At 43.5% G+C, this 17721-nt stretch overlaps 1 protein-coding gene and 1 long non-coding RNA gene across 4 annotated transcripts in view; one reads left to right on the top strand and one right to left on the bottom strand.

Annotated features, from left to right (window-relative positions):
- Il33 (interleukin 33) overlaps nucleotides 1–17721 on the bottom strand; it is a 39083-nt gene that overhangs the window by 11558 nt on the left and 9804 nt on the right. The window contains exon 1 of one of the 2 annotated variants that reach the window (XM_038329200.1): nucleotides 3419–3571. The exons of the other annotated variant lie outside the window; for it this stretch is intronic. The gene's annotated coding sequence lies outside the window, so the exon portion shown is untranslated. Of the gene's footprint in view, nucleotides 1–3418; nucleotides 3572–17721 lie in introns of those variants that run through there. 2 annotated transcript variants of the gene reach the window in all.
- Nucleotides 399–16362, top strand: LOC119813980. Of its 2 annotated transcripts, XR_005285345.1 has the most exons (3): nucleotides 399–537; nucleotides 11456–14738; nucleotides 16008–16362. It is a non-coding gene; the product is annotated as an uncharacterized LOC119813980 (long non-coding RNA). The 2 variants fall into 2 exon arrangements; XR_005285344.1 differs by lacking the exon at nucleotides 16008–16362 and having other exon boundaries at nucleotides 11456–15710.

Below are 17721 nucleotides of genomic sequence, written 5' to 3'. Positions count from 1 at the left end.
TGAGCATGAAACATGTCATGGCAGAAAAGATTAATGAGGTTGTCGCAAAGCATTATAGCCACCTTGGAGTTTCTGCCTATCAGATCTGGCACCCACTCGATATTCGAAAGAGTCATGGTGGTGAGCAAGAACAAGCTTCATTTCTCAGGAACAAATGAAGGGAGTAAGATTGCTGGTTTTCTCAGCGCACTCCCAAGAAGATCAGGGTGACAAGAGAGAAACTAACTGTATTCCAAGGAGACAGAGTGAAAGATCACTGGGAATCAAGGGGGATGGGTAGCTAAAACGCTTGGACAAACAAAAAGATAACGCGGAGAAATGGGAAGCAGTACAAAACCGGCTCCCTGCACGGGTGGAGGATGGGGAGAGGGGCTGGGAGGGGTCAGGAGGGAGGGAAGCAGCAATCACGTGGTTAGCCTGGGTTTGGGTGACCATCGTGAGAACAGAGGAGCCGTGGTAGCAACGGGGGAGAAGAAGCCCAGGATTGACAACACAGTTCTCACAAGCGTTAAACCCAGGGCAGGAATTTGGTCCGAGGTGAGTCCTCTCTCACTGCTGACTAGCGTTAAGGAACCATTTCCTCACTCCCGGTAACTTAGAGCGTTGCGAACAGGAGCTAACTTCAAAGGGGGGGCTACTGTTGAGACTGAGTAACCCTGGAGATTAGAAAACACAGGCAGGTGACCAGTCAGGGTGCTTGGGAACACTCTGCCACAGTGACTGTCCAGGAGAAAACCCCGTAAGGAGAGGGGATGGCAGATCCACTGTGAAGTTTCAGTAACCCGGAGCCTGGGCTGTGCAAAGCACAGTGATCAGAAGTCCTGCACTCTAGTGGCGAGGATTGGGACCTGTAGCCTGAGGTTGTCTGCGGAGACAGGCCTCCAAGCCGGCAACTGGAGGTTTCTGAGAAACCAAGGCAGATTGATTATCCTCACAACAATCACCTGGTAAACCAGGTGAACTTTGCCATATCGAGGACTGCAGACCGAGGCTCCCTGGAGTGAATGGGAACCTGCCCAGTCTACCGGACGTAGAGATCAGCGTGGGGTGCAAAGGCCCCACAAATGCAAAGGGAGAAAGCCTCTATCTAGACTTCTATTAGCGTCTAGTTTAAGCACAGCCCTGATGCAGATGACTCGTCCCCCACTGGCCTCACGTAATGCCAGCTTGCTTAGCGGGAGTAAACGCAAACCCACGACCCTCCCTACACAGACCTGGAAAAGTACTTCTGCCCCCTTTTCATTTTCCTTTCATTTAAAACAATTATTTATTATTTTGAGTTTTTATTTTTTATTCCTCTTCTAATTTTATCTACTTCTTTTATATTTGAGTTTTAAATCTCTTATCTTCCTTACATCGTTTCAATCTTAACATGTCTTTTTTCTTTCTAAATTTTGTAAAAAGTAAAAATATGATTATATTATTATTTAGGCAAATAGAACCATCTAGTTCTTGACAGAGGTATCAAAAATTCTCAGCTTGGTTGATCACCTTCCTGGACCTGGGGGGAGTTGGGAGGACCTTGGTCTTATCATAGAGTAGGGAACCCCGATGGCTCCTTGGCCTGGAGGGGGAGGTATGGGTGGAGGGGAGGGGAGGGAAGGGAGAGGAGGAGAGGAGGAGATGGAAATTTTTAAATATAAAAAAATAAATAAATCATATTAAATAAAAAAAAACAAAAACAAATATTGGAAAAATATAGCCTTTAACACTTTTACTGGGAAAGCTGGATATCTACATGTAGAAGGATGTAAACAGAAATCTCTATCTTATCCTGTACAAAATAAATCCCTCGAAACTCAAAATGTTGCCTAGTCCCCCCTTCATTACCGTCCTATCTCCTTTTTCTGTTCAGACGGATTAAAAATTAACTACTCTATAAAAGTTACAACCCTAAATTAAAGGAAATAATTTATTCTGAGCCAGCAACGATGACTGTTCCTGACTCAGGAGCATGGATTCAGGTTATTCAAAAGGATACATTCCCAAGCGAAGGCGTGATTACATGAAGGTTTGTGGCAGCAGACAAAGGAAGTCTTAAAGCCCATACATTCAACCACTGCATCAGTTAATAACCGTGGGGAGGGGTCGGGGTTAAGTCAGAACTTGGAATTTTGTTTTAAACAGTCTGCCCTTCTTATACTCAAAGCAAATACGCAGCTTCTTTGAAATAGAAATAATAAATCTTTGAAGATGTTAGCATAAGGCAGAGTTCCCCGAGGAAGCTGTGTCTGTCTCAGTCACCCCACACACTCGTCATACAAGGATTGACTGAGTAAAATATTGTGGTTGTGGCGAGGTGTAAATTATCTCAGGCTGCCTTAGACTCTTTGTGCAAGAAGCCACTTTTTTTAAAAAAAATAATAATGCCATCTGATTTGATGCCCTCAGAATGTGCTGTTTATGCTTAGCACAAAGCTAACAAACTCTAAGATAACATACAAAACCTACAAGAAATATTTCCTCATCGTTCTGTGTCTACTGTTTGTTGAATATGTTACTTATGACCAAGGCAGCTATTGAATGTATCGGCTTATGATTTCTTTTGTTTGTGGCCTGCAAACATTCATGGAACCACTTTTGCTCAGGAATGCATCATTTAGGGTAACCGGCATCCATGCTCCTGAACTATAAGTCACCTTTGCCAGTTTAGGAGAATTGATTTCCTTTAAAACAGAGCGGTAACTTTTACAGAATAGTCAATCCTTAACCCTTATGCATGAGATAATTGAGGTAGGTACACATATTAAGGTTAGATTTTCAGTTGACAGAAAATAGTTTAAATAGTAGCCAGTGGGAATTAAGGTAGCATGGGCAGACTGAACCTTACCCTTCTGAACAGCTTCAAAAACAGCGACAGGTTTTGTTTGCTCTTTTACCCAAGGCTACACGAGTGAAACAACGTTTTCTGGTCATAAAAATTGTCATTTAAATAAATCAGTTTGTTCCCGTCTATAGCCCGTCTTCTTGGAGAATTAGAATTCATGTTAGCATAGCAAAGACGCTGTATGTCACCCCCTCACTGAAGCATTGTGCCCGGCTTTGCTTTTCTTTATTCCCAGTGGCTATCATAACCTCCTCCTCCCTTCCTGACTCCCATGGACTAGCTTGAGCAAATACCTGTGGAAGACCTCTGTTCTACAGAACCGTTTGCTTGCGTGGTTGAACGAGATAAGACACTAAGAAATAGACGTTTATGACGGAGTCATCAGCAGCAGCATCATAATTACAAATCTAAACTCTATAATCCAGAACTGTGTTCAGATCCCATTCTCAAAGACAAACCACTTTATTCAGTAACAAGTCCTTTATCTTTTAATATCAGAATTGTTAGAGAGCTTAGAAGAGATCCTGTTCTCTCCCCCACGCCCCTCAACAACAGAGGGCAAATATTCTGGTAGACTGGTGTGGCACTCACCTCGGCAGGGACAGGGAATTGCTGGTCCTGGATGCTGTGCGCTCCTGCTATCAGCACTTTGCTGATAGCCAGTGCGCTTACCCTCCGGATCTATTTATATGGTAGCTCAGATTAAGCAATGTAGGTGTCGGTAGCTGATGCACGAGCTATGCAAATAGAGCCAGCTATCTGAAGGGATTAGAACGTGTGGGTGTGTAGCCGATCCCTACAGACAAATCCCAACAGAGCACTGCTTTCAGAGTTACACTTAATTGCTAATTTTTATAAAGGTATGATCTTTGAAACAGATGCTCAGAGGTGCCTGTTCTGGAATATAGACTATACAGGAACAGATTGTCTTTCCTGGAGAAAGTTGGGTTTTCTTTTTCTAGTTAATTTTTTTTTCTAAGTGTAAAACTGACATAGGTGCCCTTAGAAAAATATATAAACATCTGGAAAGCGTCAGTGCCATCAACATTTCCCCTCAATGCACCTATTTTTAATTAGACTGTAGAATCATGCTGCACACATTTTGTGAGCCAACTTTTTCAGTCTCTAAAATCAGCACTGCATCCTGGGTGTTCTCTGCTTTCAGTCCCTATGAATTGATCTTTAACCAACCCCTTCTTGATTAACACATTGGCTGTTTTCAGCACCCCCCCCACATTTTCCTAATGTTAGTGTCTTGGTGTTTCCAGCTGAAGGGGAGGGCGCATGTGCGTGATTCCTAGAAAACTTTGGAAGTTTATCAGTAACATGAATTTCATAATAGTGGAATTTACCCTTGGATCACGAGGTGGTTGTATGTGTGTGTGTGTGTATGCATGTATGTATCTGTATCTATTTCCACTTGACTTCCAAGAGCCTGTGTTGGTCTGTAGTTAGTCAGCACTCTGACTGGGTTTCCTTACCCCTGGCCCTGAAGCAGCAATAGTTGCTGTCACCTTTGACACGTTTGCCTTTCTGAAGAACAGGAATATTTTACGTCATAACTATATGTGTCAGGGTCTTGGACCTACTGAAAAAGAGAAAATGAGCCACACACCAGTATCCACAGCTTTCTGCTTGCTGGGTGTGGACACCATGCGACCAGCTACTCAGTGTTCTTGTGGCCATGTGTTCTCCGTCCTGACGAGAGGACAGACTGTGAGCCAAAATAAACCCTTTCCTCAGAAGTCACTTCTGTCAGGAGTTTGTCACAATAATGAGACACACACACACACACACACACACACACACACACACACTATAAGCTAAGAAATTAAACCCCTGTCAGTGATGCTTGTTAAAATGCTGTCCTGTAGTGTTATTTATCAGATTTTTAAATGATATTTTAATCCATATGGTTTTTAAATATCATGTGGAAATGTTTAATCAGAATTTTCATTTAAAAACTTCTGGGTTAGCCGGGCGGTGGTGGCGCACGCCTTTAATCCCAGCACTCGGGAGGCAGAGGCAGGCGGATCTCTGAGTTCGAGACCAGCCTGGTCTACAAGAGCTAGATCCAGGACAGGCTCTAGAAACTACAGGGAAACCCTGTCTCGAAAAACAAACAAACAAACAAAAAAAAAAAAACCTTCTGGGTTTTGTGTCTTAAGACATCTTTCTTATCTATGACGGAAAGCAAATTTACTTGTGTTATTTTCTAAAATTTTATTCTTTAATGTTTTATGCTTGGATCTTTGATTGATTGATTCACTATCACTATTAGCATAGAAATGTAAGTTATGGCTAGACATAGTGGCACACGCCTTTAATCCCAGCACTCTGGAAGCAGAGGCAGAGGGATCTTTCTGAATGAGGCCATTCTCAAATCTCTCTCTCTCTCTCTCTCTCTCTCTCTCTCTCTCTCTCTCTCTCTCACACACACACACACACACACACACACACACACACACACACACACACACGCTGTTGCTGCTGCTGTTGTTTTTCAGCTGCTTGTCCCAGTTACATCATCTGTGACTGTGACCCCGTGCAGACAAAGTGAAGCTTTAGTGTGTTAGGTTGGGCTCAGTATGTACAGGGTTGTAATGGAGTAAGGAGAACTAAAAGCCAGAAACTTTTAAAATCTACTTATTTTTGTCTTTGAAGCAGGATCTTAGTATATAGCCCTGGATGGCCTGGACTTCTCCATGTAAACTAGGCTGGTTTTGAACTCACAGAGATCTTTCTACCTCTGCCTCCAAGTGCTGAGATCAAAGTGTGCATCACCGTGCCTGGCTGACAGCAGGAAGTTTTTAAAAAACATTGAGAAATGTTCAGTGTGTTTTGTGAGCATAATTTCCTGAATATGTAAAATCCCCAAAGAAAAGAGCGGAAAGAAGATCAGGTCTACGGCCAATAAAAATACTCCAGACACAAAGAAGTGAACGAAGAGCCGGGGTCATGTTAGTAGGACCAACACAAAGTGTACGGAGCTGAATGTGGGCTACCCACACGCTTCCCAGAGTCCTTGAGCGTCAGTGTGAGGAACTCCACAAACTGAGTCTCCAACCAAACAAGTGTGAACTGTAATCCATTCTAAAGTGCAAATGCGGAGGGTGGCCTCTTTGGCTTATAGAAAGCTACATTTAACAAATATTGTATTCCCATTTTAGGCCAGGGACCATGTATTTCATCAGCATGAGCCCACGGACACTACATGACATTTTCTTTTCACGTTGTTGTATTATCTACATCTGGTCAACCACCAAACTTTTTCCTGAAACACCTATGTTCTCCTGGGTACCAGGCGATTCCCTCCGCCGATCAGTGAAGATGATGTATTGCCAATGTTAACCTGACTGCTGACCTTTTCTTTTCTTAGTGAGAATATTACTTTGAAAACTTGTCGAGTCAGATCAATTTGCTATAACTGATATCGTTAAAATGCAAGATTCTTAAGAAAATTTTTATTAAACGTGCCTTCTCAGCTTGGAAGATCTGGATAATACTAAAAAGAGGAAATTCAACCTTTGACACTCAAGAAAGTAATTTAGTGCTTTGAAAATCATTTTAAGAGAAGCCTAACTCGCCTGAGGTCCCGGGTCACAGCGGTGATACTGGGATGTGTTTACAGAGGGCCACCTCCTGATAATAACAGTAATAAGTCAAACACTTTGTTGCTAGGCTGGGTACTGGGGATGCGGTAGTGAACCAAATCAAAGTTCTGCTCTCTTTAAGTTTACTCCCCATTGCGGAGGTAACCACTGAGTAATATTCACACAACAAATACATTCCTGAACGCTGACGTCAGAAGCAAGAGTGGAGCAGTACTGAGGAAGTGTGGCCACAGCCTTATGTCTAAGGTCCATCCAAAAGGTGCAAAGAACGTGGGGAAGGGAGGGGCAGAAGTGCCTTCTAGGCAAAAATCTCCAGGACAAGGCACTCAATTCAAGACAGACACAATCTGCTTCAAGAACAGGAGGAGTCTGGTCAAAGCACAGGAGGCGACCAGGAACATAGTACAATAGCACAGAGATGGTAGAGGCTGGAGGCAGGTTTGGCTGGGCTCAAGAAACCAACGGAAGTAGCTTGGCTTCTATTTAAAATACAGAGGGAGCCAAAGAAAAAATTTTAAGTAATATGGATGTTATTTTCTTTTTCTTTTTTCATTATTTAATTTAATTTTATTTTTTTTCATTTCCTCCCTTCCTTCCTTTCCCACTCCTCCTCTTCTAGACAAAAATTCATGTATCCAAGACTGGCATCAAGGTTATTGTACAGAGGACTTTATAAAATTACATTTATTTATTCATTCATATGCCATGGCACCAGAGGACAGTTTGCAGGAGCCACTATTCTCCTTTCACTATGTGGGCCCCAAGCTTTGAACACAGGTGAGCATCCTTAGCCACTGTACCATCTTAGTGACTCGGCCTTGGACTTCCATCCTCCCAACTCTATGTCACAAGTGCTGGGAGGGCAGTCTGCCACCATGCCCAGTTGTGGGATGCTGGGATTTATACCCAGGACTCTGTGGTTGCTGAACAAGGTCCCTACCACCTGAGCTGTGGGTCCTGGCCTTTCCAAAAACAAACAAACAAACGAACAAACAAAAACCCAAAACTATGACTGCAACACTAGAAACATCTAAAGGACAAGAATTAAAAAATACTTATTTTTAAAATTAATGTGCATGTGCCTGTGTGGACTTAAGTTCTCTCTCTCCCTCTCTCTCTGGGAGTGTGTGTGTGTGTGTATGTGTGTGTGCGCGTGCATGTGCATATGTGTCCCTAGAATCTAGAAGAGGGTGTCAGATACCCTGGCACCAGATTTACAGTGGTTGTGAGTTGCCAGATGTGAGTGCTGGGAGCCAAGCCCAGGTCCTCTGCAAGAACAGTGTGTACTCTTGACTGCTGAGCCAGCTCTAGCCCTTAGATCAGACTCTTGAGGGGGTGAGGACAGCGATGGTGATAGCAGCTGCATGGCTTTGGCCACTGAAGGCTTTTCTAGTAGTTGGTTGGAAATGATTATCTTCCTCTTATAGGTGAGTGAATAGCTCAGAGGGATAGTCTGGCAAAGGCTACATTGATAATAGTAACTGAAGCCAGATCTGATGTCAAGATCTTTTCCTTAGGATATGGGGAACAGTGATAGAATGGGGTGATGCCAAAGTCCAGGGCCTCAAGTTCCAGTTCACTATTTTGCCAAGCTTTGTTGCTCTGTCATGGGAAGGAAGATGCACAAGTCCGCAATAGGATCTTAAAAACCCGTTGCTAGTTCACAGAAAAAGACAGTGTCCCCCGACAAATGGCCCATCCGAGTCTTATTTGTAAAGCTGTGATGAAATATTCCCACAAAAAGCAACCTGGGGAAACAATGGTTTTCCTTCAGCTCACACTTCCAGGACATAGAGGTCCATCACTGTGGGGAAGTCAAAGCAGGAACTTCCAACAGCTCTTCACATCCATCCCACAGCCAGGAGAAGAAAAACGAATGCTTGCATATTTGCTTGCTTGTACTCAGCTCAGTTCCTCCACTCCTGTACCTGTCCAGGACACCCTGCTAGGGAATTGTGCCACCCACAGTGGGCTACATCCTTTTACATCCGTTAATACAACCGCGACCATCTGCCATAGACATCCATCCAGTCTGGCCCACTGCACACAATCCCTTATTTAGGTTCTTTTCAGAATGGTTGTGGGTTGTGTCAAATAGAAGCCATCACATGGTCCTAGCTGGGAGAAAGGAGAAGAAACTGGGACCATGGCTGTTTTCTCACACAGTGTGACATCATTGCAGGACTGTAATGACGCAGAGTGGCCTCTCACACAGCCCTCTGCTCTCTGGGATATAGTAGTTTCACTTCTTTTCTAGTAGAAGACGGAATAGAAGATGTATGGGATGGGAAGACTGAGGTGAAAGCAAGCTTTCTCTTTCCTTTCTCCCACCGCTCTGAAATTTCCCTCTCCCAGGGAAAGGAAATGCTCCCTGGAGAAAGCAGACAAATCAGAGCATCAAGAAGATCCACTCAGAGAGGGCCCAGTGGCCATACAACTGGGAAGATTTCTTTAAAGCCTTTAAAGTGGGGTGGAGAGGTGGTGGCATGCACCTTTAATCCCCAACACTCCAGAGGCAGAAGCAGCTGGGTCTCTGTGAGTTCGAGGCCAGCCTGGTCTAAAGAGCCAGTTCTAGGACAGGTTTCAAAGCTACACAGAGAAACCTTGTCTCAAAAAACCAAAAGAAAAAAGAGAGAGAGAAAGAAAGAAAGAGAGAAGGAAAGAAAGAAAGGAAGGAAGGAAGAGCCTTTAAATTGAGAGACAGTGTTTTTTAAATTATCTTTTTACACACACACACACACTGTCTCTCCCTCCTTCCCCCCCCCCGTCTCTCTCTCTCGCACACACGTGTAGACTACCTGTGTATGAGTACCCAAGGAAGTCAGAAGAGGGCATCATCAGTTCTTCTAGAGCTGGAGTTACAGGCAGTTGCGAGCTGCCTTACATAGATCCTGGGAACTGAACTCGGGGCCTCTGGAAGAGTGACAAGTGCTTTTGACCACTGAGCCATCTCTCCAGCCCCAGCCCTTTCCATTTGTGAATCTCTGCTGTGCTTTTCTGTTCTCTGGATCCGGGGTTCCCAACTTGCTGTCACACCTGCCAGGATGGGTTCCGCCAGCTTGTATCAGTCCCCTCCACACCCTCTCCCTCTGACAGGACAGACTGGTTTTCCTCATTGTCCAGCTGCTCTCACACCTGTACACCTTTGCACACCTGCTCCTGCCTGAACATTTCAATTTGACCCTTGGAGCATAATTCAGACGTTTATCTCCCTAACAGCCCACAATTTCTTACTTGCTTATCTGCCCCTTTCGTTGGACGGTTAACTCATTGGGAGCCGGGGCTGTGCTGGCGCCATCGTCATTTTCCAGGGAACGATCGTAGTAGGTACTTAGTACATATTCTGTTGTTTGGACCATTGCTTGCAAAAATCTCCATGAACTGCTTAAAGCAGTTATCACCTACCGAAGATCGATAGACACCACCTAAACCACAAAGGTCTACAGAGCAGGGCAGATGGAAGTTGGGGTTGAAGCTGTACCAACCTGGCTCCACTATGCTATTTTTGACCTGTAGAGTGATGATTTTATCCATCTTAGCCTAATGGAACTCAAACTTCTTGTTCTTGGGTAACAGTTCTTCCTAAAAAGTATTTAAAGTGGCTGACCTTCTGACTGGACCATGTTCTGCGATGTTAGGTAGACCATTCAAATTATTCAGTTCAGGACGTTCCTTTATTTCTCGTCTTCCCCTCGAGCCCCACCCTATATGCTTTATGTTGGATGTTCCCTATGTGGTGGGTGCATTAAGTCTGTAGTTATTTTGAATCCCTCTCTCCCCCCATGCACCACTGCCCCCTCTTGGTCCTTTCAGCGTTTCTGTTAGGTTTCCCATCTTAAAAGTGAGGCAAGTGCATTTCACGATGTGTGCCTTGCTTCCTGTCTCCCAGAATCCCCTTTCATACCTGCCCCCGCCCCTCTCTCATCCTAAAGATGTCATCCTGGTCCTCTTCCATCCACTATTAGCTCCTGCACACAGGAGGAGGCAGGCGACTCCACAGTGGTGTTTGCTTTCTTTTGTTTTTATGTGATCAGAAAGCTGTCCATCCTGGAAGAGAGTTGTGTGTAATGGCACGAAGGGTATGTGTGTGTGTAACAAAAAGATCTTTGGCTTTCGTTTAAGTCTGAAGGACAAAGCCAGTTTTTCTTCTATATTTAGAATAGGTTTTAAATAAAACTTAAGTAAATACATAAAATGACTTATAAAAATTCAAAATGAATATGAAAGATACAGTGAATACCATTTTTCTGTGTTTGTATCAGTCATTGTCTCTCTTTTTCCATGCTCAACCAGGAACACATTTTAAAATCTACACAATAGAAATATAATTAACACTTGAATAAGCACCGTGGGACAAGTGTGCTTTACATGGTTAGCTATATAATATATATAATCAACACTTGGATAAGTATTGTGTGACAAGCACTTTGCTGAGTGCTTAACATAGTTAACTTGGTTATCATAGCAATCTCACCGGGAATGAAGAAAACGAAGCACAGACCTGTAAGTCATTTGCCCAAGGTACAATGGTTAAAAGCCCAAGCAAATGCTTTAAGGAAATGGGTGGAGTGACCCAACCCTGTTACAATCCTGATATCCCTCACCACCTGCACACCTCAGCAAACTTCCTCTTCCAGTCTGGGTTTATGCTTTTCTAGGTAGCAAAGAAAACAAAAACTGGAAGTTTGGAAGGGTGGCATTAGATCAGTGTCACCTGGATCATTTGACCCCATGAGTGAGGGTCATAGTCAAGATTCAGGGGATCATGGGGTCTAGTCTCGGTAGAGAGCAGATTTAGCAGTCTATGAAGAGAAATCTGTGCGCTGTGGTTAGAAGAGGGAACTCTCAAGCTATTTCAAGGCAGAAAACCTCTTTCTGGAAAAAGTAACATTTCGTAGAACCCTAGTGGATAAACAAATAGCAGGAGCATTGATTTATTAATAAGTGTGTGGTTTCTAAGTTTAAATTCATGTTTGGTCAGTATAAATTCAACTAGGCAAAATTTTGTTTCCAGCACAATAGTGAATTAGTTACCATGGAAACCGTCCTGACGAGAGTGCTCAAACTAAAACGCACAATCAGGCCTGGGAGATGACTTGGCGGTGAAGAGCACACACTGGGAGATGACTTGGTGGTGAAGAGCACACACTGGGAGATGACTTGGCGGTGAAGAGCACACACTGGGAGATGACTTGGTGGTGAAGAGCACGCACTGGGAGATGACTTGGTGGTGAAGAACACGCACTGGGAGATGACTTGGTGGTGAAGAGCACGCACTGGCAGATGACTTGGTGGTAAAGAGCACGCACTGCCTTTGCGGGGGCTCTGGGTCAGTTCCTGGTACCCACATGTGGATACACAACTACCAGTAACTCCAGTTCCTGGGGACCTAACACCCTTCTGTTCTCCAAAGGCACCAGATATGTATGTGGTACATATACATACATGCAAATAAAACATTCATACACATAACGTAAAAAAAAGAAGAATCAAAGAAAGAGTCAAAGGCTGTAGTGGTGCACAATCTCAGAACTCTGGGAGAGGGAGCCGGAGGATCTCAAATTTGAGGCTAGTCTGGGCTGTAGTGTCCAGAACAATGGCGAGCAGATAAGCTCGGTGTCTTCTAAACTCATCTTTTATGTCCCAGAGAAAAGCTAGTGCCAAGGTTGGGGGATAAGGCCCAGGACGTGCCTAAGATGGAGCTTCTAACAGGAAGTTCATGCCTAGAACAAGAGTTCTCAAGCGACTGCATTCAGATCAAAGACTGAAATAGATAAAGCCAGAACAATAAGGGGACAGCTAGGAAGCCTGTCTCAACCACATCCCTTTGAAAATTTGTTTTCTCCTGATGAGTCAGGCCCCACATGAGTGTTTATTCTGACATCATGCTGCCTCTGTGCTTCCAAAATATTAAATTAGAGAATTAAATGCAAAGCAGTTTTAGTATAGCAGTGTCCTAAAACAAATGGGAACAGCAAAGGCAGCACTAAAGACATTAGCCAGGCTGAAAACCACCGGTCCATAGGAGTTCCGGGACAAGTGGATATTCTATAGTCCACATTTACAAAGTAAGAGTTCTGATGACTGTGAGAGCCCACAGAGAAAAGAAGCTGAGAACAACCACAAACGCCTCATTCATTGGAACAGTCTGGAAAGTCATGCAAACATAACTGGTCTTAATCTGTTTATCAAGTATTCTCAAAGAAATAGGAAACAGGAACTTGGAGTCTTGAAATAAAAGCGGCACCAAAGCTAACACTGTGTCAGTTAGGAAGCAGATCCGACACAGGTGAAGCAAGTCCACGACCTAGGAAACAGATGAAAGCGTTTGATCAAATACAATCCAGAGGCCCCATCAGATGGGGAATGTGCAAGAGAGCGTAGGAAGTTTGGAGGGTAGATGAGACCATCTAACGTGCAACCAAAGGAGCAATATTGAAGATAGAATGAATGAGAACGTTTCAGAACTTTTCGAAGGCAACAAATTCACAGAACCAAAGATCCCAAAGGATCTTGAGAGGAGAGGAAGGGGGAGGAAGGACTCCATAGCTTCTTTCTGTTGTTGTTACTGTTGTTTTTTTTGTTTGTTTTGTTTTGTTTTGTTTTGTTTTTCAAGGCAGGGTTTCTCTGTGTAGCCCTGGCTGTCCTGGAGCTCACAGAGGTCTGCCTACCTCTGCCTCCCGAATGCTGGGATTAAAGGTGTGCACCACCACTGCCCAGCCCATAGCTTGATTTATTACTTGTGAACCTGATGAACATTAAAAAAAAAAGAGAGAGATTCTAAGATTAGTTCTCAAAGTCAATGGAAATATTTGTAAGAGCATAAAGTCTACAGCAGGCTTTTTTTTTCTGGGTGGGTGATTATGACTTGTGTTAGCCCTGAACCTTAATGCTAACACCCTATAGTTGCAGAAGCACTGTCTAGTAAACACGACCGAGGCTGCAGCAATGGCCTGAACACCATGTTTTACTGAAGAGGCACACAACACAGCGAGCTAGAGTCTGCTGGACCAGGGCCAGGACTCAGGTCGTTCAACTCAGCTCCAAGGGCAGTCAGTCGTTGGAAATATTTTGCTCTTATTCTAGTGGTATTTCTTTAGTATGTTTAGCAAAAGCAAAGAAAAAACAAAATGTGAGGAACATTACAGTTTAATCTGTCAGGACATTTTTTGGGGGGGTGCCATTCTTATTTCGTGTATGGGATTTAATACTTGGCCACATTACTAGTCTCTAGGAAGACTGGGCTCAGCTGCTCACCCTGTTCCTGGTGAAAGGGAGAGAAGCCTTGACTCATTTCCTTCTAGTGTGGAAGAAGGTATGAGGTAGAAGAGGAAGGTTGTAGACTCGTGTTTAAAGCTCAGGCACAGAGAGTTTGGCACAACATTGGCTGGAAGGCAACAGAGGACAGGCAGGAGACACCTCAGTATATCCAAAGGCTTTGCTGGGAACTAAATATACAGGGAAAGGGGAGCCAAGCCATAGCGTGGCCTTTGACTCAGACAGCTCAGGAGAGGTGGTAGGGGCCATCCGACTTGCTTTACTTCAGCTCATGTCAGAACTGGTGTGGCCTGCTGACTAAAATGTTTACGTCAAAGACCCACAAGGAAGACAGTTTACAGGGGAAAGGAACGGTGACTTCAAGATGTATCACTCTGCTTCTTCACGAAGAGAAAGTCTCATATGCGCTCACCACAAAGTGTTTCTTGTTCTCAGCTAATGTACCGCAGAGATAGCCCTACCGGGTTTGAAAACATCGGCAGCTGGCAGCAATACAGTCAAAAGAGATTGCTTAACTGAGGAGGAGAAGTTGCTCGCTGATGTGAGCCTGGACACGGTACAGAAATCAAACAAAGCCTTAGATGGTTTCTGCAGAATGTACAGTTCTCAATCCTCACTAGAATAGCTTTCCTGGCACGGCCCTGACTTCCATCAGCTGGTTTGTTGTTTGTTTTTGAAGGGAAGCATGAGATTTTCCAGACTGCAACACTTTGGATTTGGAAGCTCGGCCTCAAAGTAAAGCATACTGTCTCTTTAAACCGATTCTCTCGGAAAGGAGCAGGCTTGTCTGTGCCCGATGCATTCATTTCTCAGTGACACAAAACACTAAATAAAAAGAAGTTTGTTTTTCTCAGGACACCACGGGCTTATGTTTAGAGCCAGTAAAAGTATCACTAACTCCATTCTTGGTGTACAGGATGCTCCAAGACGCTTCTAGAACAGACCCTATGCACTCGTAGGTATCATTTAAAGGCAACCGTAGAAAACAATAAGCACCAGCAAGAGGAGTCTGTGAAAAGGTAAGGCATGTGTTTGTAGAAATGAGGAAAGAAGGTTCTAGACTTTAGCATTTAAGACCCAAAGAAGGAAGCTCAAAGTAGTAAATACAATAGCAAAATTGCCCTGGTGGAAATGTGCCAACAGCATTTAAAAAGTTTATATAAATATATCACATGCCTTTCTCTGTTTTCAAGCCAGGCAGATTAGTTCACATCTGTGACCCCAACATTCAAGAGGTTTAGGCAAGAGGATTGCCACAAGTTCAAGGCTAGCATGGGCTACATAGTGAATTCTGAACCAGCCTGGGTTACATAGAGAGACATTGTTTCAAAGATAAAGCAAATATGTGTGTGTGTATTCTGATGTAAATGTGTGAGTTTTCAAGAAAGGACGTCAACTGCAGTGCTTGCTAGTTAACTAAAAGCAAGGTTCAAAAATGGGCTTTGCCTAAACTTTTAAGAAAGAATTTATCATTTAATGTGTATGTTTTATGTGTACCACATGCACACAGCGCCTGAGATTCATGTACATCACATGCAGGCAGTGTCTGTGGAAGCCAGAAGTAGGGACCAGATACCCAGGGAATTGAGTTATAAACAGTTGTGATTTGTCATATGGGTGCTGGGAACCCAACCCAGGTCCTTTGCAAGTCAGCCAGTGTTTGTAACACCGGGCATCTCTCTACCCCAGTGCCTAAACTTGCTATCCTGAGGATAACACGCCCAGCAAGAGGTGAAGCTGTCCTTGATGGGGTGTGAGGGAGAAAGTTGGCTAGCTGGCTGTCCGGACTCACTCTATAACCAGCCAGTCAGCTTGAGGTGCTTAAGTGTCACATGTGTGATTTGGTTTATCAAATGTGGTAAACAAAGCAAACATTTATTAAATAAATTTCATATCACCTCAACAGTATCACAACTGTGAAAATTAGTGGGGCAGATTATGATCGATTTGTTACTACTTGACAATAACCCTAACTAGATTTTCTTAACGTATGATACCTTCAAAAGTCTAAACATTCATTGTTCTTGTTTTTTTTTTTAAATTGTGGGATTAGATTAACCCTCTTCTTTTTTAAATTTATTTTTATTTATTCTTTGTGTCTTTCACATCATGCCTCCCCAGTCCCAGCTTTCTCCCTCCCTACCCCAGAATGAACCAAATTACGACTTAAGAGAGAAAATGTGGGAGAGGGAGAGGTGGTGAGAAATGGAAAATCAGGTCATGGAAGCGTCAGTGTGACACAGTGAGTCACGCAGTAAATCTCTTTATCTGTACATTTTTACATGCAGCTGTTTATCGCGAAGAATCAGTGCTGTGGTTGCAGGTCCCTGGCCTCTGCTCCACCTCCGACACTGGGCCCTCACTGGGACTCACCCTGGACATCCATGGAGATCCTGCAGCCCTCTTAACTCTCTTCTTTAAAAAGAAAATCCTACTCCAGGAGAACATTTGAGCGAGGGGTTATGCCAAGATCTCACTGTGTGGCCCGGGGTGACTTTCAGCCTCCTGTTCCCACCCCCCAAGTGCTGGGATTAAAACCCTGCCACCACACCCAGAAAGAGAACGTTTTTTTAAAGTGCTTTGATCAACTGTGTTTCCCTCTGAAACACAGGCACAATGTGGGAGCTAGCTTCTTTCGGTAATGTTTTCTTCCCGTATTAAGATTTTTGTCTCGAAAAACCAAAAAAAAAAAACCAAAAAACAAAAAAAGATTGCTTTGCAACTAGGCCATGGTGCAGGAGTGCTCTGTACCCAAGCTCAATTCTAGGGGAGACTTTCTTTTCTTTTTTTTCTTTAAAGTGTGTTTAATGCAAGTCTGGGATGTGTGTTAAGGGGGAAGCCAAACAATATTCCTCAGACTGGCCGAACATGTTTTCAGGCAAGGTATCAGAATAAGTAAAATGAGATAGATAGGGGAAAAAAAACCCACAAGCATTGACAAGTTTGGGTGGGGTAGAGCTGGCATTTTTATGTATGACTATAGAAGTACAAATTGCCACATCGTCTATGGAAAGCAGTGTGGCGTTTTCCAACAATGCTCAACAAATGCACCGTTCTGGCCCCGAAGCTCCACTGGAAGGTATGCACTCAACACTGAGGCCCAAAAAACGTTCACCAGAAGGTCCACAGGAACGCTGTGAGCAGTCTAAGTAGGGAATAGCACATCTGTCCATTCATGTTGTGACTGATATTCTGTGCTGCATTTATTTAGGGGAATTCTAATCAGTTATGTGAAGTTAAAAGCTTCTGCTACCAAGCTGGGTGGTGATGGCGCACGCCTTTAATCCCACACTCGGGAGGCAGAGGCAGGCGGATCTCTGAGTTCGAGGCCAGCCTGGTCTACAAGAGCTAGTGCCAGGACAGGCTCCAGAACTACTGAGAACCCTGTCTCGAAAAACAAACAAATAAACAAGCTTCTGCTACTTGAACAAAAAACAAACTGCATGTTAGAAACATGATGTTGAGGGAAAGGCAGGATACAAAGTACGTATTGTTCAAAACTACAGATGTAATACTGTTGTATATTGCTTAGTTATGGGGACACATCACAAGTACATCACTGTGTAACTATTGTAGGGTGTAGTCACACAAACTGAGATGGCTTGTGTACCACAGTGGCACTATAATCGTATAGGATCACTGTTGTGGTCTGTCATTGACTGAAGCGTCATTGTGCACAGAGGACCATATATGACATCGGGAAATATGATAATGGTTACCTTTGAGATGGAATATTAGAGGGGTGGATGGGGAGACTTGGGGTGCAGTAGTCGTTATAAAATTACATAGGTCTGTGTAGTTCATGACAGTTCATTAAACATACAATATGTTCAATTTTGTGCTTATTCTGTATATTTGTTAAAAATTATTAAAATGCCAGTTTATTGTTGTTGTCGTTAAGGGAGCAAGAACGTTAGCAGATTTTAAAATACATGGGTTCCATACTCATGGTTTTCTTGGTTAGAATCAATAAGAAAAATTAAAGTAATTCTTAAGAATTAT

This window comes from Arvicola amphibius, chromosome 1, assembly GCF_903992535.2.
Source record: "Arvicola amphibius chromosome 1, mArvAmp1.2, whole genome shotgun sequence".
Classification (NCBI taxonomy): Eukaryota; Metazoa; Chordata; class Mammalia; order Rodentia; family Cricetidae; genus Arvicola; species Arvicola amphibius.
Note: the sequence above shows the minus strand (reverse complement) of the source record. Positions and strands in the feature narration are given on the sequence as shown.